Source organism: Engystomops pustulosus, chromosome 9 (genome assembly GCF_040894005.1).
Source record: "Engystomops pustulosus chromosome 9, aEngPut4.maternal, whole genome shotgun sequence".
Taxonomy (NCBI): Eukaryota; Metazoa; Chordata; class Amphibia; order Anura; family Leptodactylidae; genus Engystomops; species Engystomops pustulosus.
In genome coordinates, this window is record NC_092419.1 from 68,491,864 (window position 1) to 68,507,804 (window position 15,941).

At 45.7% G+C, this 15,941-nt stretch overlaps 82 pseudogenes; all 82 read left to right on the top strand.

Annotated features, from left to right (window-relative positions):
• Positions 1 to 85: 85 nt before the first annotated feature.
• LOC140101030 (5S ribosomal RNA) lies at positions 86 to 204 on the top strand (annotated as a pseudogene).
• Positions 205 to 274: 70 nt separating this feature from the next.
• LOC140080974 (5S ribosomal RNA) lies at positions 275 to 393 on the top strand (annotated as a pseudogene).
• A 70-nt stretch (positions 394 to 463) lies between these two features.
• On the top strand, positions 464 to 582 carry LOC140101031 (5S ribosomal RNA; annotated as a pseudogene).
• A 70-nt stretch (positions 583 to 652) lies between these two features.
• Positions 653 to 771, top strand: LOC140080976 (5S ribosomal RNA; annotated as a pseudogene).
• A 70-nt stretch (positions 772 to 841) lies between these two features.
• Positions 842 to 960, top strand: LOC140094704 (5S ribosomal RNA; annotated as a pseudogene).
• A 70-nt stretch (positions 961 to 1,030) lies between these two features.
• LOC140080977 (5S ribosomal RNA) lies at positions 1,031 to 1,149 on the top strand (annotated as a pseudogene).
• A 70-nt stretch (positions 1,150 to 1,219) lies between these two features.
• On the top strand, positions 1,220 to 1,338 carry LOC140081687 (5S ribosomal RNA; annotated as a pseudogene).
• Positions 1,339 to 1,408: 70 nt separating this feature from the next.
• LOC140091255 (5S ribosomal RNA) lies at positions 1,409 to 1,527 on the top strand (annotated as a pseudogene).
• A 70-nt stretch (positions 1,528 to 1,597) lies between these two features.
• Positions 1,598 to 1,716, top strand: LOC140085894 (5S ribosomal RNA; annotated as a pseudogene).
• Positions 1,717 to 1,786: 70 nt separating this feature from the next.
• On the top strand, positions 1,787 to 1,905 carry LOC140080979 (5S ribosomal RNA; annotated as a pseudogene).
• Positions 1,906 to 1,975: 70 nt separating this feature from the next.
• Positions 1,976 to 2,094, top strand: LOC140095032 (5S ribosomal RNA; annotated as a pseudogene).
• Positions 2,095 to 2,164: 70 nt separating this feature from the next.
• On the top strand, positions 2,165 to 2,283 carry LOC140085525 (5S ribosomal RNA; annotated as a pseudogene).
• A 70-nt stretch (positions 2,284 to 2,353) lies between these two features.
• LOC140093980 (5S ribosomal RNA) lies at positions 2,354 to 2,472 on the top strand (annotated as a pseudogene).
• A 70-nt stretch (positions 2,473 to 2,542) lies between these two features.
• LOC140101032 (5S ribosomal RNA) lies at positions 2,543 to 2,661 on the top strand (annotated as a pseudogene).
• A 70-nt stretch (positions 2,662 to 2,731) lies between these two features.
• On the top strand, positions 2,732 to 2,850 carry LOC140101033 (5S ribosomal RNA; annotated as a pseudogene).
• A 70-nt stretch (positions 2,851 to 2,920) lies between these two features.
• Positions 2,921 to 3,039, top strand: LOC140080980 (5S ribosomal RNA; annotated as a pseudogene).
• A 70-nt stretch (positions 3,040 to 3,109) lies between these two features.
• Positions 3,110 to 3,228, top strand: LOC140101034 (5S ribosomal RNA; annotated as a pseudogene).
• A 70-nt stretch (positions 3,229 to 3,298) lies between these two features.
• On the top strand, positions 3,299 to 3,417 carry LOC140080981 (5S ribosomal RNA; annotated as a pseudogene).
• A 70-nt stretch (positions 3,418 to 3,487) lies between these two features.
• LOC140101035 (5S ribosomal RNA) lies at positions 3,488 to 3,606 on the top strand (annotated as a pseudogene).
• Positions 3,607 to 3,676: 70 nt separating this feature from the next.
• Positions 3,677 to 3,795, top strand: LOC140101036 (5S ribosomal RNA; annotated as a pseudogene).
• A 70-nt stretch (positions 3,796 to 3,865) lies between these two features.
• On the top strand, positions 3,866 to 3,984 carry LOC140101037 (5S ribosomal RNA; annotated as a pseudogene).
• A 70-nt stretch (positions 3,985 to 4,054) lies between these two features.
• LOC140080982 (5S ribosomal RNA) lies at positions 4,055 to 4,173 on the top strand (annotated as a pseudogene).
• A 70-nt stretch (positions 4,174 to 4,243) lies between these two features.
• Positions 4,244 to 4,362, top strand: LOC140101040 (5S ribosomal RNA; annotated as a pseudogene).
• Positions 4,363 to 4,432: 70 nt separating this feature from the next.
• LOC140101041 (5S ribosomal RNA) lies at positions 4,433 to 4,551 on the top strand (annotated as a pseudogene).
• A 70-nt stretch (positions 4,552 to 4,621) lies between these two features.
• LOC140080983 (5S ribosomal RNA) lies at positions 4,622 to 4,740 on the top strand (annotated as a pseudogene).
• Positions 4,741 to 4,810: 70 nt separating this feature from the next.
• Positions 4,811 to 4,929, top strand: LOC140101043 (5S ribosomal RNA; annotated as a pseudogene).
• Positions 4,930 to 4,999: 70 nt separating this feature from the next.
• Positions 5,000 to 5,118, top strand: LOC140080984 (5S ribosomal RNA; annotated as a pseudogene).
• Positions 5,119 to 5,188: 70 nt separating this feature from the next.
• On the top strand, positions 5,189 to 5,307 carry LOC140091223 (5S ribosomal RNA; annotated as a pseudogene).
• A 70-nt stretch (positions 5,308 to 5,377) lies between these two features.
• Positions 5,378 to 5,496, top strand: LOC140096138 (5S ribosomal RNA; annotated as a pseudogene).
• A 70-nt stretch (positions 5,497 to 5,566) lies between these two features.
• LOC140080985 (5S ribosomal RNA) lies at positions 5,567 to 5,685 on the top strand (annotated as a pseudogene).
• A 70-nt stretch (positions 5,686 to 5,755) lies between these two features.
• Positions 5,756 to 5,874, top strand: LOC140081688 (5S ribosomal RNA; annotated as a pseudogene).
• Positions 5,875 to 5,944: 70 nt separating this feature from the next.
• On the top strand, positions 5,945 to 6,063 carry LOC140091256 (5S ribosomal RNA; annotated as a pseudogene).
• A 70-nt stretch (positions 6,064 to 6,133) lies between these two features.
• Positions 6,134 to 6,252, top strand: LOC140085896 (5S ribosomal RNA; annotated as a pseudogene).
• Positions 6,253 to 6,322: 70 nt separating this feature from the next.
• On the top strand, positions 6,323 to 6,441 carry LOC140080986 (5S ribosomal RNA; annotated as a pseudogene).
• Positions 6,442 to 6,511: 70 nt separating this feature from the next.
• Positions 6,512 to 6,630, top strand: LOC140101044 (5S ribosomal RNA; annotated as a pseudogene).
• A 70-nt stretch (positions 6,631 to 6,700) lies between these two features.
• On the top strand, positions 6,701 to 6,819 carry LOC140101045 (5S ribosomal RNA; annotated as a pseudogene).
• Positions 6,820 to 6,889: 70 nt separating this feature from the next.
• On the top strand, positions 6,890 to 7,008 carry LOC140080987 (5S ribosomal RNA; annotated as a pseudogene).
• Positions 7,009 to 7,078: 70 nt separating this feature from the next.
• LOC140101046 (5S ribosomal RNA) lies at positions 7,079 to 7,197 on the top strand (annotated as a pseudogene).
• A 70-nt stretch (positions 7,198 to 7,267) lies between these two features.
• LOC140080988 (5S ribosomal RNA) lies at positions 7,268 to 7,386 on the top strand (annotated as a pseudogene).
• A 70-nt stretch (positions 7,387 to 7,456) lies between these two features.
• On the top strand, positions 7,457 to 7,575 carry LOC140094705 (5S ribosomal RNA; annotated as a pseudogene).
• A 70-nt stretch (positions 7,576 to 7,645) lies between these two features.
• On the top strand, positions 7,646 to 7,764 carry LOC140101047 (5S ribosomal RNA; annotated as a pseudogene).
• A 70-nt stretch (positions 7,765 to 7,834) lies between these two features.
• LOC140085897 (5S ribosomal RNA) lies at positions 7,835 to 7,953 on the top strand (annotated as a pseudogene).
• Positions 7,954 to 8,023: 70 nt separating this feature from the next.
• On the top strand, positions 8,024 to 8,142 carry LOC140080990 (5S ribosomal RNA; annotated as a pseudogene).
• Positions 8,143 to 8,212: 70 nt separating this feature from the next.
• LOC140095033 (5S ribosomal RNA) lies at positions 8,213 to 8,331 on the top strand (annotated as a pseudogene).
• A 70-nt stretch (positions 8,332 to 8,401) lies between these two features.
• On the top strand, positions 8,402 to 8,520 carry LOC140080992 (5S ribosomal RNA; annotated as a pseudogene).
• Positions 8,521 to 8,590: 70 nt separating this feature from the next.
• Positions 8,591 to 8,709, top strand: LOC140093981 (5S ribosomal RNA; annotated as a pseudogene).
• A 70-nt stretch (positions 8,710 to 8,779) lies between these two features.
• On the top strand, positions 8,780 to 8,898 carry LOC140101048 (5S ribosomal RNA; annotated as a pseudogene).
• A 70-nt stretch (positions 8,899 to 8,968) lies between these two features.
• On the top strand, positions 8,969 to 9,087 carry LOC140101049 (5S ribosomal RNA; annotated as a pseudogene).
• Positions 9,088 to 9,157: 70 nt separating this feature from the next.
• On the top strand, positions 9,158 to 9,276 carry LOC140080993 (5S ribosomal RNA; annotated as a pseudogene).
• A 70-nt stretch (positions 9,277 to 9,346) lies between these two features.
• Positions 9,347 to 9,465, top strand: LOC140101051 (5S ribosomal RNA; annotated as a pseudogene).
• Positions 9,466 to 9,535: 70 nt separating this feature from the next.
• LOC140080994 (5S ribosomal RNA) lies at positions 9,536 to 9,654 on the top strand (annotated as a pseudogene).
• Positions 9,655 to 9,724: 70 nt separating this feature from the next.
• On the top strand, positions 9,725 to 9,843 carry LOC140101052 (5S ribosomal RNA; annotated as a pseudogene).
• A 70-nt stretch (positions 9,844 to 9,913) lies between these two features.
• Positions 9,914 to 10,032, top strand: LOC140080995 (5S ribosomal RNA; annotated as a pseudogene).
• Positions 10,033 to 10,102: 70 nt separating this feature from the next.
• On the top strand, positions 10,103 to 10,221 carry LOC140098433 (5S ribosomal RNA; annotated as a pseudogene).
• Positions 10,222 to 10,291: 70 nt separating this feature from the next.
• On the top strand, positions 10,292 to 10,410 carry LOC140101053 (5S ribosomal RNA; annotated as a pseudogene).
• A 70-nt stretch (positions 10,411 to 10,480) lies between these two features.
• On the top strand, positions 10,481 to 10,599 carry LOC140089020 (5S ribosomal RNA; annotated as a pseudogene).
• Positions 10,600 to 10,669: 70 nt separating this feature from the next.
• On the top strand, positions 10,670 to 10,788 carry LOC140080996 (5S ribosomal RNA; annotated as a pseudogene).
• Positions 10,789 to 10,858: 70 nt separating this feature from the next.
• LOC140081689 (5S ribosomal RNA) lies at positions 10,859 to 10,977 on the top strand (annotated as a pseudogene).
• A 70-nt stretch (positions 10,978 to 11,047) lies between these two features.
• Positions 11,048 to 11,166, top strand: LOC140091258 (5S ribosomal RNA; annotated as a pseudogene).
• A 259-nt stretch (positions 11,167 to 11,425) lies between these two features.
• Positions 11,426 to 11,544, top strand: LOC140084437 (5S ribosomal RNA; annotated as a pseudogene).
• A 70-nt stretch (positions 11,545 to 11,614) lies between these two features.
• On the top strand, positions 11,615 to 11,733 carry LOC140091259 (5S ribosomal RNA; annotated as a pseudogene).
• Positions 11,734 to 11,992: 259 nt separating this feature from the next.
• On the top strand, positions 11,993 to 12,111 carry LOC140101055 (5S ribosomal RNA; annotated as a pseudogene).
• Positions 12,112 to 12,181: 70 nt separating this feature from the next.
• LOC140101056 (5S ribosomal RNA) lies at positions 12,182 to 12,300 on the top strand (annotated as a pseudogene).
• Positions 12,301 to 12,370: 70 nt separating this feature from the next.
• Positions 12,371 to 12,489, top strand: LOC140080997 (5S ribosomal RNA; annotated as a pseudogene).
• A 70-nt stretch (positions 12,490 to 12,559) lies between these two features.
• LOC140101057 (5S ribosomal RNA) lies at positions 12,560 to 12,678 on the top strand (annotated as a pseudogene).
• Positions 12,679 to 12,748: 70 nt separating this feature from the next.
• On the top strand, positions 12,749 to 12,867 carry LOC140080998 (5S ribosomal RNA; annotated as a pseudogene).
• A 70-nt stretch (positions 12,868 to 12,937) lies between these two features.
• On the top strand, positions 12,938 to 13,056 carry LOC140096668 (5S ribosomal RNA; annotated as a pseudogene).
• A 70-nt stretch (positions 13,057 to 13,126) lies between these two features.
• Positions 13,127 to 13,245, top strand: LOC140082092 (5S ribosomal RNA; annotated as a pseudogene).
• A 70-nt stretch (positions 13,246 to 13,315) lies between these two features.
• LOC140093982 (5S ribosomal RNA) lies at positions 13,316 to 13,434 on the top strand (annotated as a pseudogene).
• A 70-nt stretch (positions 13,435 to 13,504) lies between these two features.
• Positions 13,505 to 13,623, top strand: LOC140101058 (5S ribosomal RNA; annotated as a pseudogene).
• A 70-nt stretch (positions 13,624 to 13,693) lies between these two features.
• Positions 13,694 to 13,812, top strand: LOC140080999 (5S ribosomal RNA; annotated as a pseudogene).
• A 70-nt stretch (positions 13,813 to 13,882) lies between these two features.
• LOC140081000 (5S ribosomal RNA) lies at positions 13,883 to 14,001 on the top strand (annotated as a pseudogene).
• Positions 14,002 to 14,071: 70 nt separating this feature from the next.
• On the top strand, positions 14,072 to 14,190 carry LOC140093983 (5S ribosomal RNA; annotated as a pseudogene).
• A 70-nt stretch (positions 14,191 to 14,260) lies between these two features.
• On the top strand, positions 14,261 to 14,379 carry LOC140081002 (5S ribosomal RNA; annotated as a pseudogene).
• A 70-nt stretch (positions 14,380 to 14,449) lies between these two features.
• Positions 14,450 to 14,568, top strand: LOC140092665 (5S ribosomal RNA; annotated as a pseudogene).
• Positions 14,569 to 14,638: 70 nt separating this feature from the next.
• On the top strand, positions 14,639 to 14,757 carry LOC140093984 (5S ribosomal RNA; annotated as a pseudogene).
• A 70-nt stretch (positions 14,758 to 14,827) lies between these two features.
• LOC140096513 (5S ribosomal RNA) lies at positions 14,828 to 14,946 on the top strand (annotated as a pseudogene).
• A 70-nt stretch (positions 14,947 to 15,016) lies between these two features.
• Positions 15,017 to 15,135, top strand: LOC140101059 (5S ribosomal RNA; annotated as a pseudogene).
• Positions 15,136 to 15,205: 70 nt separating this feature from the next.
• LOC140101060 (5S ribosomal RNA) lies at positions 15,206 to 15,324 on the top strand (annotated as a pseudogene).
• Positions 15,325 to 15,394: 70 nt separating this feature from the next.
• LOC140081003 (5S ribosomal RNA) lies at positions 15,395 to 15,513 on the top strand (annotated as a pseudogene).
• Positions 15,514 to 15,583: 70 nt separating this feature from the next.
• LOC140101062 (5S ribosomal RNA) lies at positions 15,584 to 15,702 on the top strand (annotated as a pseudogene).
• Positions 15,703 to 15,772: 70 nt separating this feature from the next.
• LOC140082090 (5S ribosomal RNA) lies at positions 15,773 to 15,891 on the top strand (annotated as a pseudogene).
• Positions 15,892 to 15,941: the final 50 nt, after the last annotated feature.

Sequence of the window (15,941 nt, forward strand, 5' to 3'; positions counted from 1 at the left end):
CAAGTTCCGTTGACCTTTTTGAACCTGAAAATTGTTAGTTTCTCTGTCAAAGATGGTAAAAGAAGGTTCAAATTGAATAGCTGCTGTCAACGGCCATTCTAAGCTGAATGTGCCTGCTCTCGTCAGATCGCAGCAGCAATGCAGCTTAAGGCTTGGCAAGTACCAGCATGGGAGACTGGCTGGGAATCCCAAGTTCCGTTGACCTTTTTGAACCTGAAAATTGTGTTAGTTTCTCTATGAGATAGTAAAAGAAGGTTCAAATTGAACAGCTGCTGTCAACGGCCATTCTAAGCTGAATGTGCCTGCTCTCGTCAGATCGCAGCAGCAATGCAGCTTAAGGCTTGGCAAGTACCAGCATGGGAGACTGGCTGGGAATCCCAAGTTCTGTTGACCTTTTTGAACCTGAAAATTGTGTTAGTTTCTCTATGAGATAGTAAAAGAAGGTTCAAATTGAACAGCTGCTGTCAACGGCCATTCTAAGCTGAATGTGCCTGCTCTCGTCAGATCGCAGCAGCAATGCAGCTTAAGGCTTGGCAAGTACCAGCATGGGAGACTGGCTGGGAATCCCAAGTTCCGTTGACCTTTTTGAACCTGAAAATTGTGTTAGTTTCTCTATAAGATAGTAAAAGAAGGTTCAAATTGAACAGCTGCTGTCAACGGCCATTCTAAGCTGAATGTGCCTGCTCTCGTCAGATCGCAGCAGCAATGCAGCTTAAGGCTTGGCAAGTACCAGCATGGGAGACTGGCTGGGAATCCCAAGTTCTGTTGACCTTTTTGAACCTGAAAATTGTGTTAGTTTCTCTATGAGATAGTAAAAGAAGGTTCAAATTGAACAGCTGCTGTCAACGGCCATTCTAAGCTGAATGTGCCTGCTCTCGTCAGATCGCAGCAGCAATGCAGCTTAAGGCTTGGCAAGTACCAGCATGGGAGACTGGCTGGGAGTCCAAAGTTCCGTTGACCTTTTTGAACCTGAAAATTGTGTTAGTTTCTCTATGAGATAGTAAAAGAAGGTTCAAATTGAACAGCTGCTGTCAACGGCCATTCTAAGCTGAATGTGCCTGCTCTCGTCAGATCGCAGCAGCAATGCAGCTTAAGGCTTGGCAAGTACCAGCATGGGAGACTGGCTGGGAATCCCAAGTTCTGTTGACCTTTTTGAACCTGAAAATTGTGTTAGTTTCTCTATGAGATAGTAAAAGAAGGTTCAAATTGAACAGCTGCTGTCAACGGCCATTCTTAGCTGAATGTGCCTGCTCTCGTCAGATCGCAGCAGCAATGCAGCTTAAGGCTTGGCAAGTACCAGCATGGGAGACTGGCTGGGAATCCCAAGTTCCGTTGACCTTTTTGAACCTGAAAATTGTGTTAGTTTCTCTATGAGATAGTAAAAGAAGGTTCAAATTGAACAGCTGCTGTCAACGGCCATTCTAAGCTGAATGTGCCTGCTCTCGTCAGATCGCATCAGCAATGCAGCTTAAGGCTTGGCAAGTACCAGCATGGGAGACTGGCTGGGAATCCCAAGTTCCGTTGACCTTTTTGAACCTGAAAATTGTGTTACTTTCTCTATGAGATAGTAAAAGAAGGTTCAAACTGTACAGCTGCTGTCAACGGCCATTCTAAGCTGAATGTGCCTGCTCTCGTCAGATCGCAGCAGCAATGCAGCTTAAGGCTTGGCAAGTACCAGCATGGGAGATTGGCTGGGAATCCCAAGTTCCGTTGACCTTTTTGAACCTGAAAATTGTGTTAGTTTCTCTATGAGATAGTAAAAAAAGGTTCAAATTGAACAGCTGCTGTCAACGGCCATTCTAAGCTGAATGTGCCTGCTCTCGTCAGATCGCAGCAGCAATGCAGCTTAAGGCTTGGCAAGTACCAGCATGGGAGACTGGCTGGGAATCCCAAGTTCTGTTGACCTTTTTGAACCTGAAAATTGTGTTAGTTTCTCTATGAGATAGTAAAAGAAGGTTCAAATTGAACAGCTGCTGTCAACGGCCATTCTAAGCTGAATGTGCCTGCTCTCGTCAGATCGCAGCAGCAATGCAGCTTAAGGCTTGGCAAGTACCAGCCTTGGAGACTGGCTAGGAATCCCAAGTTCCGTTGACCTTTTTGAACCTGAAAATTGTGTTATTTTCTCTATGAGATAGTAAAAGAAGGTTCAAATTGAACAGCTGCTGTCAACGGCAATTCTAAGCTGAATGTGCCTGCTCTCGTCAGATCGCAGCAGCAATGCAGCTTAAGGCTTGGCAAGTACCAGCATGGGAGACTGGCTGGGAATCCCAAGTTCTGTTGACCTTTTTGAACCTGAAAATTGTGTTAGTTTCTCTATGAGATAGTAAAAGAAGGTTCAAATTGAACAGCTGCTGTCAACGGCCATTCTTAGCTGAATGTGCCTGCTCTCGTCAAATCGCAGCAGCAATGCAGCTTAAGGCTTGGCAAGTACCAGCATGGGAGACTGGCTGGGAATCCCAAGTTCCGTTGACCTTTTTGAACCTGAAAATTGTGTTAGTTTCTCTATGAGATAGTAAAAGAAGGTTCAAATTGAACAGCTGCTGTCAACGGCCATTCTAAGCTGAATGTGCCTGCTCTCGTCAGATCGCAGCAGCAATGCAGCTTAAGGCTTGGCAAGTACCAGCATGGGAGACTGGCTGGGAATCCCAAGTTCCGTTGACCTTTTTGAACCTGAAAATTGTTAGTTTCTCTGTCAAAGATGGTAAAAGAAGGTTCAAATTGAATAGCTGCTGTCAACGGCCATTCTAAGCTGAATGTGCCTGCTCTCGTCAGATCGCAGCAGCAATGCAGCTTAAGGCTTGGCAAGTACCAGCATGGGAGACTGGCTGGGAATCCCAAGTTCCGTTGACCTTTTTGAACCTGAAAATTGTTAGTTTCTCTGTCAAAGATGGTAAAAGAAGGTTCAAATTGAATAGCTGCTGTCAACGGCCATTCTAAGCTGAATGTGCCTGCTCTCGTCAGATCGCAGCAGCAATGCAGCTTAAGGCTTGGCAAGTACCAGCATGGGAGACTGGCTGGGAATCCCAAGTTCTGTTGACCTTTTTGAACCTGAAAATTGTGTTAGTTTCTCTATGAGATAGTAAAAGAAGGTTCAAATTGAACAGCTGCTGTCAACGGCCATTCTAAGCTGAATGTGCCTGCTCTCGTCAGATCGCAGCAGCAATGCAGCTTAAGGCTTGGCAAGTACCAGCATGGGAGACTGGCTGGGAATCCCAAGTTCCGTTGACCTTTTTGAACCTGAAAATTGTGTTAGTTTCTCTATAAGATAGTAAAAGAAGGTTCAAATTGAACAGCTGCTGTCAACGGCCATTCTAAGCTGAATGTGCCTGCTCTCGTCAGATCGCAGCAGCAATGCAGCTTAAGGCTTGGCAAGTACCAGCATGGGAGACTGGCTGGGAATCCCAAGTTCTGTTGACCTTTTTGAACCTGAAAATTGTGTTAGTTTCTCTATGAGATAGTAAAAGAAGGTTCAAATTGAACAGCTGCTGTCAACGGCCATTCTAAGCTGAATGTGCCTGCTCTCGTCAGATCGCAGCAGCAATGCAGCTTAAGGCTTGGCAAGTACCAGCATGGGAGACTGGCTGGGAATCCCAAGTTCCGTTGACCTTTTTGAACCTGAAAATTGTTAGTTTCTCTGTCAAAGATGGTAAAAGAAGGTTCAAATTGAATAGCTGCTGTCAACGGCCATTCTAAGCTGAATGTGCCTGCTCTCGTCAGATCGCAGCAGCAATGCAGCTTAAGGCTTGGCAAGTACCAGCATGGGAGACTGGCTGGGAATCCCAAGTTCCGTTGACCTTTTTGAACCTGAAAATTGTTAGTTTCTCTGTCAAAGATGGTAAAAGAAGGTTCAAATTGAATAGCTGCTGTCAACGGCCATTCTAAGCTGAATGTGCCTGCTCTCGTCAGATCGCAGCAGCAATGCAGCTTAAGGCTTGGCAAGTACCAGCATGGGAGACTGGCTGGGAATCCCAAGTTCCGTTGACCTTTTTGAACCTGATAATTGTTAGTTTCTCTGTCAAAGATGGTAAAAGAAGGTTCAAATTGAATAGCTGCTGTCAACGGCCATTCTAAGCTGAATGTGCCTGCTCTCGTCAGATCGCAGCAGCAATGCAGCTTAAGGCTTGGCAAGTACCAGCATGGGAGACTGGCTGGGAATCCCAAGTTCTGTTGACCTTTTTGAACCTGAAAATTGTGTTAGTTTCTCTATGAGATAGTAAAAGAAGGTTCAAATTGAACAGCTGCTGTCAACGGCCATTCTAAGCTGAATGTGCCTGCTCTCGTCAGATCGCAGCAGCAATGCAGCTTAAGGCTTGGCAAGTACCAGCATGGGAGACTGGCTGGGAATCCCAAGTTCCGTTGACCTTTTTGAACCTGAAAATTGTTAGTTTCTCTGTCAAAGATGGTAAAAGAAGGTTCAAATTGAATAGCTGCTGTCAACGGCCATTCTAAGCTGAATGTGCCTGCTCTCGTCAGATCGCAGCAGCAATGCAGCTTAAGGCTTGGCAAGTACCAGCATGGGAGACTGGCTGGGAATCCCAAGTTCCGTTGACCTTTTTGAACCTGAAAATTGTTAGTTTCTCTGTCAAAGATGGTAAAAGAAGGTTCAAATTGAATAGCTGCTGTCAACGGCCATTCTAAGCTGAATGTGCCTGCTCTCGTCAGATCGCAGCAGCAATGCAGCTTAAGGCTTGGCAAGTACCAGCATGGGAGACTGGCTGGGAATCCCAAGTTCTGTTGACCTTTTTGAACCTGAAAATTGTGTTAGTTTCTCTATGAGATAGTAAAAGAAGGTTCAAATTGAACAGCTGCTGTCAACGGCCATTCTAAGCTGAATGTGCCTGCTCTCGTCAGATCGCAGCAGCAATGCAGCTTAAGGCTTGGCAAGTACCAGCATGGGAGACTGGCTGGGAATCCCAAGTTCCGTTGACCTTTTTGAACCTGAAAATTGTGTTAGTTTCTCTATAAGATAGTAAAAGAAGGTTCAAACTGAACAGCTGCTGTCAACGGCCATTCTAAGCTGAATGTGCCTGCTCTCGTCAGATCGCAGCAGCAATGCAGCTTAAGGCTTGGCAAGTACCAGCATGGGAGACTGGCTGGGAATCCCAAGTTCTGTTGACCTTTTTGAACCTGAAAATTGTGTTAGTTTCTCTATGAGATAGTAAAAGAAGGTTCAAATTGAACAGCTGCTGTCAACGGCCATTCTAAGCTGAATGTGCCTGCTCTCGTCAGATCGCAGCAGCAATGCAGCTTAAGGCTTGGCAAGTACCAGCATTGGAGACTGGCTAGGAATCCCAAGTTCCGTTGACCTTTTTGAACCTGAAAATTGTGTTATTTTCTCTATGAGATAGTAAAAGAAGGTTCAAATTGAACAGCTGCTGTCAACGGCCATTCTTAGCTGAATGTGCCTGCTCTCGTCAGATCGCAGCAGCAATGCAGCTTAAGGCTTGGCAAGTACCAGCATGGGAGACTGGCTGGGAGTCCAAAGTTCCGTTGACCTTTTTGAACCTGAAAATTGTGTTAGTTTCTCTATGAGATAGTAAAAGAAGGTTCAAATTGAACAGCTGCTGTCAACGGCCATTCTAAGCTGAATGTGCCTGCTCTCGTCAGATCGCAGCAGCAATGCAGCTTAAGGCTTGGCAAGTACCAGCATGGGAGACTGGCTGGGAATCCCAAGTTCTGTTGACCTTTTTGAACCTGAAAATTGTGTTAGTTTCTCTATGAGATAGTAAAAGAAGGTTCAAATTGAACAGCTGCTGTCAACGGCCATTCTTAGCTGAATGTGCCTGCTCTCGTCAGATCGCAGCAGCAATGCAGCTTAAGGCTTGGCAAGTACCAGCATGGGAGACTGGCTGGGAATCCCAAGTTCCGTTGACCTTTTTGAACCTGAAAATTGTGTTAGTTTCTCTATGAGATAGTAAAAGAAGGTTCAAATTGAACAGCTGCTGTCAACGGCCATTCTAAGCTGAATGTGCCTGCTCTCGTCAGATCGCATCAGCAATGCAGCTTAAGGCTTGGCAAGTACCAGCATGGGAGACTGGCTGGGAATCCCAAGTTCCGTTGACCTTTTTGAACCTGAAAATTGTGTTACTTTCTCTATGAGATAGTAAAAGAAGGTTCAAACTGTACAGCTGCTGTCAACGGCCATTCTAAGCTGAATGTGCCTGCTCTCGTCAGATCGCAGCAGCAATGCAGCTTAAGGCTTGGCAAGTACCAGCATGGGAGATTGGCTGGGAATCCCAAGTTCCGTTGACCTTTTTGAACCTGAAAATTGTGTTAGTTTCTCTATGAGATAGTAAAAGAAGGTTCAAATTGAACAGCTGCTGTCAACGGCCATTCTAAGCTGAATGTGCCTGCTCTCGTCAGATCGCAGCAGCAATGCAGCTTAAGGCTTGGCAAGTACCAGCATGGGAGACTGGCTGGGAATCCCAAGTTCTGTTGACCTTTTTGAACCTGAAAATTGTGTTAGTTTCTCTATGAGATAGTAAAAGAAGGTTCAAATTGAACAGCTGCTGTCAACGGCCATTCTAAGCTGAATGTGCCTGCTCTCGTCAGATCGCAGCAGCAATGCAGCTTAAGGCTTGGCAAGTACCAGCATGGGAGACTGGCTGGGAATCCCAAGTTCCGTTGACCTTTTTGAACCTGAAAATTGTTAGTTTCTCTGTCAAAGATGGTAAAAGAAGGTTCAAATTGAATAGCTGCTGTCAACGGCCATTCTAAGCTGAATGTGCCTGCTCTCGTCAGATCGCAGCAGCAATGCAGCTTAAGGCTTGGCAAGTACCAGCATGGGAGACTGGCTGGGAATCCCAAGTTCCGTTGACCTTTTTGAACCTGAAAATTGTTAGTTTCTCTGTCAAAGATGGTAAAAGAAGGTTCAAATTGAATAGCTGCTGTCAACGGCCATTCTAAGCTGAATGTGCCTGCTCTCGTCAGATCGCAGCAGCAATGCAGCTTAAGGCTTGGCAAGTACCAGCATGGGAGACTGGCTGGGAATCCCAAGTTCTGTTGACCTTTTTGAACCTGAAAATTGTGTTAGTTTCTCTATGAGATAGTAAAAGAAGGTTCAAATTGAACAGCTGCTGTCAACGGCCATTCTAAGCTGAATGTGCCTGCTCTCGTCAGATCGCAGCAGCAATGCAGCTTAAGGCTTGGCAAGTACCAGCATGGGAGACTGGCTGGGAATCCCAAGTTCCGTTGACCTTTTTGAACCTGAAAATTGTGTTAGTTTCTCTATAAGATAGTAAAAGAAGGTTCAAATTGAACAGCTGCTGTCAACGGCCATTCTAAGCTGAATGTGCCTGCTCTCGTCAGATCGCAGCAGCAATGCAGCTTAAGGCTTGGCAAGTACCAGCATGGGAGACTGGCTGGGAATCCCAAGTTCTGTTGACCTTTTTGAACCTGAAAATTGTGTTAGTTTCTCTATGAGATAGTAAAAGAAGGTTCAAATTGAACAGCTGCTGTCAACGGCCATTCTAAGCTGAATGTGCCTGCTCTCGTCAGATCGCAGCAGCAATGCAGCTTAAGGCTTGGCAAGTACCAGCATGGGAGACTGGCTGGGAGTCCAAAGTTCCGTTGACCTTTTTGAACCTGAAAATTGTGTTAGTTTCTCTATGAGATAGTAAAAGAAGGTTCAAATTGAACAGCTGCTGTCAACGGCCATTCTAAGCTGAATGTGCCTGCTCTCGTCAGATCGCAGCAGCAATGCAGCTTAAGGCTTGGCAAGTACCAGCATGGGAGACTGGCTGGGAATCCCAAGTTCCGTTGACCTTTTTGAACCTGAAAATTGTGTTACTTTCTCTATGAGATAGTAAAAGAAGGTTCAAACTGTACAGCTGCTGTCAACGGCCATTCTAAGCTGAATGTGCCTGCTCTCGTCAGATCGCAGCAGCAATGCAGCTTAAGGCTTGGCAAGTACCAGCATGGGAGATTGGCTGGGAATCCCAAGTTCCGTTGACCTTTTTGAACCTGAAAATTGTGTTAGTTTCTCTATGAGATAGTAAAAGAAGGTTCAAATTGAACAGCTGCTGTCAACGGCCATTCTAAGCTGAATGTGCCTGCTCTCGTCAGATCGCAGCAGCAATGCAGCTTAAGGCTTGGCAAGTACCAGCATGGGAGACTGGCTGGGAATCCCAAGTTCTGTTGACCTTTTTGAACCTGAAAATTGTGTTAGTTTCTCTATGAGATAGTAAAAGAAGGTTCAAATTGAACAGCTGCTGTCAACGGCCATTCTAAGCTGAATGTGCCTGCTCTCGTCAGATCGCAGCAGCAATGCAGCTTAAGGCTTGGCAAGTACCAGCCTTGGAGACTGGCTAGGAATCCCAAGTTCCGTTGACCTTTTTGAACCTGAAAATTGTGTTATTTTCTCTATGAGATAGTAAAAGAAGGTTCAAATTGAACAGCTGCTGTCAACGGCCATTCTAAGCTGAATGTGCCTGCTCTCGTCAGATCGCAGCAGCAATGCAGCTTAAGGCTTGGCAAGTACCAGCATGGGAGACTGGCTGGGAATCCCAAGTTCTGTTGACCTTTTTGAACCTGAAAATTGTGTTAGTTTCTCTATGAGATAGTAAAAGAAGGTTCAAATTGAACAGCTGCTGTCAACGGCCATTCTTAGCTGAATGTGCCTGCTCTCGTCAAATCGCAGCAGCAATGCAGCTTAAGGCTTGGCAAGTACCAGCATGGGAGACTGGCTGGGAATCCCAAGTTCCGTTGACCTTTTTGAACCTGAAAATTGTGTTAGTTTCTCTATGAGATAGTAAAAGAAGGTTCAAATTGAACAGCTGCTGTCAACGGCCATTCTAAGCTGAATGTGCCTGCTCTCGTCAGATCGCAGCAGCAATGCAGCTTAAGGCTTGGCAAGTACCAGCATGGGAGACTGGCTGGGAATCCCAAGTTCCGTTGACCTTTTTGAACCTGAAAATTGTTAGTTTCTCTGTCAAAGATGGTAAAAGAAGGTTCAAATTGAATAGCTGCTGTCAACGGCCATTCTAAGCTGAATGTGCCTGCTCTCGTCAGATCGCAGCAGCAATGCAGCTTAAGGCTTGGCAAGTACCAGCATGGGAGACTGGCTGGGAATCCCAAGTTCCGTTGACCTTTTTGAACCTGAAAATTGTTAGTTTCTCTGTCAAAGATGGTAAAAGAAGGTTCAAATTGAATAGCTGCTGTCAACGGCCATTCTAAGCTGAATGTGCCTGCTCTCGTCAGATCGCAGCAGCAATGCAGCTTAAGGCTTGGCAAGTACCAGCATGGGAGACTGGCTGGGAATCCCAAGTTCTGTTGACCTTTTTGAACCTGAAAATTGTGTTAGTTTCTCTATGAGATAGTAAAAGAAGGTTCAAATTGAACAGCTGCTGTCAACGGCCATTCTAAGCTGAATGTGCCTGCTCTCGTCAGATCGCAGCAGCAATGCAGCTTAAGGCTTGGCAAGTACCAGCATGGGAGACTGGCTGGGAATCCCAAGTTCCGTTGACCTTTTTGAACCTGAAAATTGTGTTAGTTTCTCTATAAGATAGTAAAAGAAGGTTCAAATTGAACAGCTGCTGTCAACGGCCATTCTAAGCTGAATGTGCCTGCTCTCGTCAGATCGCAGCAGCAATGCAGCTTAAGGCTTGGCAAGTACCAGCATGGGAGACTGGCTGGGAATCCCAAGTTCTGTTGACCTTTTTGAACCTGAAAATTGTGTTAGTTTCTCTATGAGATAGTAAAAGAAGGTTCAAATTGAACAGCTGCTGTCAACGGCCATTCTAAGCTGAATGTGCCTGCTCTCGTCAGATCGCAGCAGCAATGCAGCTTAAGGCTTGGCAAGTACCAGCATGGGAGACTGGCTGGGAATCCCAAGTTCCGTTGACCTTTTTGAACATGAAAATTGTTAGTTTCTCTGTCAAAGATGGTAAAAGAAGGTTCAAATTGAACAGCTGCTGTCAACGGCCATTCTAAGCTGAATGTGCCTGCTCTCGTCAGATCGCAGCAGCAATGCAGCTTAAGGCTTGGCAAGTACCAGCATGGGAGACTGGCTGGGAATCCCAAGTTCTGTTGACCTTTTTGAACCTGAAAATTGTGTTAGTTTCTCTATGAGATAGTAAAAGAAGGTTCAAATTGAACAGCTGCTGTCAACGGCCGTTCTTAGCTGAATGTGCCTGCTCTCGTCAAATCGCAGCAGCAATGCAGCTTAAGGCTTGGCAAGTACCAGCATGGGAGACTGGCTGGGAATCCCAAGTTCCGTTGACCTTTTTGAACCTGAAAATTGTGTTAGTTTCTCTATGAGATAGTAAAAGAAGGTTCAAATTGAACAGCTGCTGTCAACGGCCATTCTAAGCTGAATGTGCCTGCTCTCGTCAGATCGCAGCAGCAATGCAGCTTAAGGCTTGGCAAGTACCAGCATGGGAGACTGGCTGGGAATCCCAAGTTCCGTTGACCTTTTTGAACCTGAAAATTGTTAGTTTCTCTGTCAAAGATGGTAAAAGAAGGTTCAAATTGAATAGCTGCTGTCAACGGCCATTCTAAGCTGAATGTGCCTGCTCTTGTCAGATCGCAGCAGCAATGCAGCTTAAGGCTTGGCAAGTACCAGCATGGGAGACTGGCTGGGAATCCCAAGTTCCGTTGACCTTTTTGAACCTGAAAATTGTTAGTTTCTCTGTCAAAGATGGTAAAAGAAGGTTCAAATTGAATAGCTGCTGTCAACGGCCATTCTAAGCTGAATGTGCCTGCTCTCGTCAGATCGCAGCAGCAATGCAGCTTAAGGCTTGGCAAGTACCAGCATGGGAGACTGGCTGGGAATCCCAAGTTCTGTTGACCTTTTTGAACCTGAAAATTGTGTTAGTTTCTCTATGAGATAGTAAAAGAAGGTTCAAATTGAACAGCTGCTGTCAACGGCCATTCTTAGCTGAATGTGCCTGCTCTCGTCAGATCGCAGCAGCAATGCAGCTTAAGGCTTGGCAAGTACCAGCATGGGAGACTGGCTGGGAATCCCAAGTTCCGTTGACCTTTTTGAACCTGAAAATTGTGTTAGTTTCTCTATGAGATAGTAAAAGAAGGTTCAAATTGAACAGCTGCTGTCAACGGCCATTCTAAGCTGAATGTGCCTGCTCTCGTCAGATCGCATCAGCAATGCAGCTTAAGGCTTGGCAAGTACCAGCATGGGAGACTGGCTGGGAATCCCAAGTTCCGTTGACCTTTTTGAACCTGAAAATTGTGTTACTTTCTCTATGAGATAGTAAAAGAAGGTTCAAACTGAACAGCTGCTGTCAACGGCCATTCTAAGCTGAATGTGCGTGCTCTTGTCGGATCGCAGCAGCGATGCGGCTTAAGGCTTGACAAGTACCGGCATGGGAGACTGGCTGCGAATCCCAAGTTCCGTTGACCTTTTTGAACCTGAAAATTGTGTTAGTTTCTCTATGAGATAGTAAAAGAAGGTTCAAACTGAACAGCTGCTGTCAACGGCCATTCTAAGCTGAATGTGCCTGCTCTCGTCAGATCGCAGCATCAATGCAGCTTAAGGCTTGGCAAGTACCAGCATGGGAGACTGGCTGGGAATCCCAAGTTCCGTTGACCGTTTTGAACCTGAAAATTGTGTTACTTTCTCTATGAGATAGTAAAAGAAGGTTCAAACTGAACAGCTGCTGTCAACGGCCATTCTAAGCTGAATGTGCCTGCTCTCGTCAGATCGCATCAGCAATGCAGCTTAAGGCTTGGCAAGTACCAGCATGGGAGACTGGCTGGGAATCCCAAGTTCCGTTGACCTTTTTGAACCTGAAAATTGTGTTACTTTCTCTATGAGATAGTAAAAGAAGGTTCAAACTGAACAGCTGCTGTCAACGGCCATTCTAAGCTGAATGTGCGTGCTCTTGTCGGATCGCAGCAGCGATGCGGCTTAAGGCTTGACAAGTACCGGCATGGGAGACTGGCTGCGAATCCCAAGTTCCGTTGACCTTTTTGAACCTGAAAATTGTGTTAGTTTCTCTATGAGATAGTAAAAGAAGGTTCAAATTGAACAGCTGCTGTCAACGGCCATTCTAAGCTGAATGTGCCTGCTCTCGTCAGATCGCAGCAGCAATGCAGCTTAAGGCTTGGCAAGTACCAGCATGGGAGACTGGCTGGGAATCCCAAGTTCCGTTGACCTTTTTGAACCTGAAAATTGTTAGTTTCTCTGTCAAAGATGGTAAAAGAAGGTTCAAATTGAATAGCTGCTGTCAACGGCCATTCTAAGCTGAATGTGCCTGCTCTCGTCAGATCGCAGCAGCAATGCAGCTTAAGGCTTGGCAAGTACCAGCATGGGAGACTGGCTGGGAATCCCAAGTTCCGTTGACCTTTTTGAACCTGAAAATTGTTAGTTTCTCTGTCAAAGATGGTAAAAGAAGGTTCAAATTGAATAGCTGCTGTCAACGGCCATTCTAAGCTGAATGTGCCTGCTCTCGTCAGATCGCAGCAGCAATGCAGCTTAAGGCTTGGCAAGTACCAGCATGGGAGACTGGCTGGGAATCCCAAGTTCTGTTGACCTTTTTGAACCTGAAAATTGTGTTAGTTTCTCTATGAGATAGTAAAAGAAGGTTCAAATTGAACAGCTGCTGTCAACGGCCATTCTAAGCTGAATGTGCCTGCTCTCGTCAGATCGCAGCAGCAATGCAGCTTAAGGCTTGGCAAGTACCAGCATGGGAGACTGGCTGGGAATCCCAAGTTCCGTTGACCTTTTTGAACCTGAAAATTGTGTTAGTTTCTCTATAAGATAGTAAAAGAAGGTTCAAATTGAACAGCTGCTGTCAACGGCCATTCTAAGCTGAATGTGCCTGCTCTCGTCAGATCGCAGCAGCAATGCAGCTTAAGGCTTGGCAAGTACCAGCATGGGAGACTGGCTGGGAATCCCAAGTTCTGTTGACCTTTTTGAACCTGAAAATTGTGTTAGTTTCTCTATGAGATAGTAAAAGAAGGTTCAAATTGAACAGCTGCTGTCAACGGCCATTCTAAGCTGAATGTGCCTGCTCTCGTCAGATCGCAGCAGCAATGCAGCTTAAGGCTTGGCAAGTACCAGCATTGGAGACTGGCTAGGAATCCCATGTTCCGTTGACCTTTTTGAACCTGAAAATTGTGTTATTTTCTCTATGAGATAGTAAAAGAAGGTTCAAATTGAACAGCTGCTGTCAACGGCCATTCTAAGCTGAATGTGCCTGCTCTCGTCAGATCGCAGCAGCAATGCAGCTTAAGGCTTGGCAAGTACCAGCATGGGCGACTGGCTGGGAATCCCAAGTTCTGTTGACCTTTTTGAACCTGAAAATTGTGTTAGTTTCTCTATGAGATAGTAAAAGAAGGTTCAAATTGAACAGCTGCTGTCAACGGCCATTCTTAGCTGAATGTGCCTGCTCTCGTCAAATCGCAGCAGCAATGCAGCTTAAGGCTTGGCAAGTACCAGCATGGGAGACTGGCTGGGAATCCCAAGTTCCGTTGACCTTTTTGAACCTGAAAATTGTGTTAGTTTCTCTATGAGATAGTAAAAGAAGGTTCAAATTGAACAGCTGCTGTCAACGGCCATTCTAAGCTGAATGTGCCTGCTCTCGTCAGATCGCAGCAGCAATGCAGCTTAAGGCTTGGCAAGTACCAGCATGGGAGACTGGCTGGGAATCCCAAGTTCCGTTGACCTTTTTGAACCTGAAAATTGTTAGTTTCTCTGTCAAAGATGGTAAAAGAAGGTTCAAATTGAATAGCTGCTGTCAACGGCCATTCTAAGCTGAATGTGCCTGCTCTCGTCAGATCGCAGCAGCAATGCAGCTTAAGGCTTGGCAAGTACCAGCATGGGAGACTGGCTGGGAATCCCAAGTTCTGTTGACCTTTTTGAACCTGAAAATTGTGTTAGTTTCTCTATGAGATAGTAAAAGAAGGTTCAAATTGAACAGCTGCTGTCAACGGCCATTCTAAGCTGAATGTGCCTGCTCTCGTCAGATCGCAGCAGCAATGCAGCTTAAGGCTTGGCAAGTACCAGCATGGGAGACTGGCTGGGAATCCCAAGTTCTGTTGACCTTTTTGAACCTGAAAATTGTGTTAGTTTCTCTATGAGATAGTAAAAGAAGGTTCAAATTGAACAGCTGCTGTCAACGGCCATTCTTAGCTGAATGTGCCTGCTCTCGTCAAATCGCAGCAGCAATGCAGCTTAAGGCTTGGCAAGTACCAGCATGGGAGACTGGCTGGGAATCCCAAGTTCCGTTGACCTTTTTGAACCTGAAAATTGTTAGTTTCTCTGTCAAAGATGGTAAAAGAAGGTTCAAATTGAATAGCTGCTGTCAACGGCCATTCTAAGCTGAATGTGCCTGCTCTCGTCAGATCGCAGCAGCAATGCAGCTTAAGGCTTGGCAAGTACCAGCATGGGAGACTGGCTGGGAATCCCAAGTTCTGTTGACCTTTTTGAACCTGAAAATTGTGTTAGTTTCTCTATGAGATAGTAAAAGAAGGTTCAAATTGAACAGCTGCTGTCAACGGCCATTCTAAGCTGAATGTGCCTGCTCTCGTCAGATCGCAGCAGCAATGCAGCTTAAAGCTTGGCAAGTACCAGCATGGGAGACTGGCTGGGAATCCCAAGTTCTGTTGACCTTTTTGAACCTGAAAATTGTGTTAGTTTCTCTATGAGATAGTAAAAGAAGGTTCAAATTGAACAGCTGCTGTCAACGGCCATTCTTAGCTGAATGTGCCTGCTCTCGTCAAATCGCAGCAGCAATGCAGCTTAAGGCTTGGCAAGTACCAGCATGGGAGACTGGCTGGGAATCCCAAGTTCCGTTGACCTTTTTGAACCTGAAAATTGTTAGTTTCTCTGTCAAAGATGGTAAAAGAAGGTTCAAATTGAATAGCTGCTGTCAACGGCCATTCTAAGCTGAATGTGCCTGCTCTCGTCAGATCGCAGCAGCAATGCAGCTTAAGGCTTGGCAAGAACCAGCATGGGAGACTGGCTGGGAATCCCAAGTTCTGTTGACCTTTTTGAACCTGAAAATTGTGTTAGTTTCTCTATGAGATAGTAAAAGAAGGATCAAATTGAACAGCTGCTGTCAACGGCCATTCTAAGCTGAATGTGCCTGCTCTCGTCAGATCGCAGCAGCAATGCAGCTTAAGGCTTGGCAAGTACCAGCATGGGAGACTGGCTGGGAATCCCAAGTTCCGTTGACCTTTTTGAACCTGAAAATTGTTAGTTTCTCTGTCAAAGATGGTAAAAGAAGGTTCAAATTGAATAGCTGCTGTCAACGGCCATTCTAAGCTGAATGTGCCTGCTCTCGTCAGATCGCAGCAGCAATGCAGCTTAAGGCTTGGCAAGTACCAGCATGGGAGACTGGCTGGGAATCCCAAGTTCCGTTGACCTTTTTGAACCTGAAAATTGTTAGTTTCTCTGTCAAAGATGGTAAAAGAAGGTTCAAATTGAATAGCTGCTGTCAACGGCCATTCTAAGCTGAATGTGCCTGCTCTCGTCAGATCGCAGCAGCAATGCAGCTTAAGGCTTGGCAAGTACCAGCATGGGAGACTGGCTGGGAATCCCAAGTTCTGTTGACCTTTTTGAACCTGAAAATTGTGTTAGTTTCTCTATGAGATAGTAAAAGAAGGTTCAAATTGAACAGCTGCTGTCAACGGCCATTCTAAGCTGAATGTGCCTGCTCTCGTCAGATCGCAGCAGCAATGCAGCTTAAGGCTTGGCAAGTACCAGCATGGGAGACTGGCTGGGAATCCCAAGTTCCGTTGACCTTTTTGAACCTGAAAATTGTGTTAGTTTCTCTATAAGATAGTAAAAGAAGGTTCAAATTGAACAGCTGCTGTCAACGGCCATTCTAAGCTGAATGTGCCTGCTCTCGTCAGATCGCAGCAGCAATGCAGCTTAAGGCTTGGCAAGTACCAGCATGGGGGACTGGCTGGGAATCCCAAGTTCTGTTGACCTTTTTGAACCTGAAAATTGTGTTAGTTTCTCTATGAGATAGTAAAAGAAG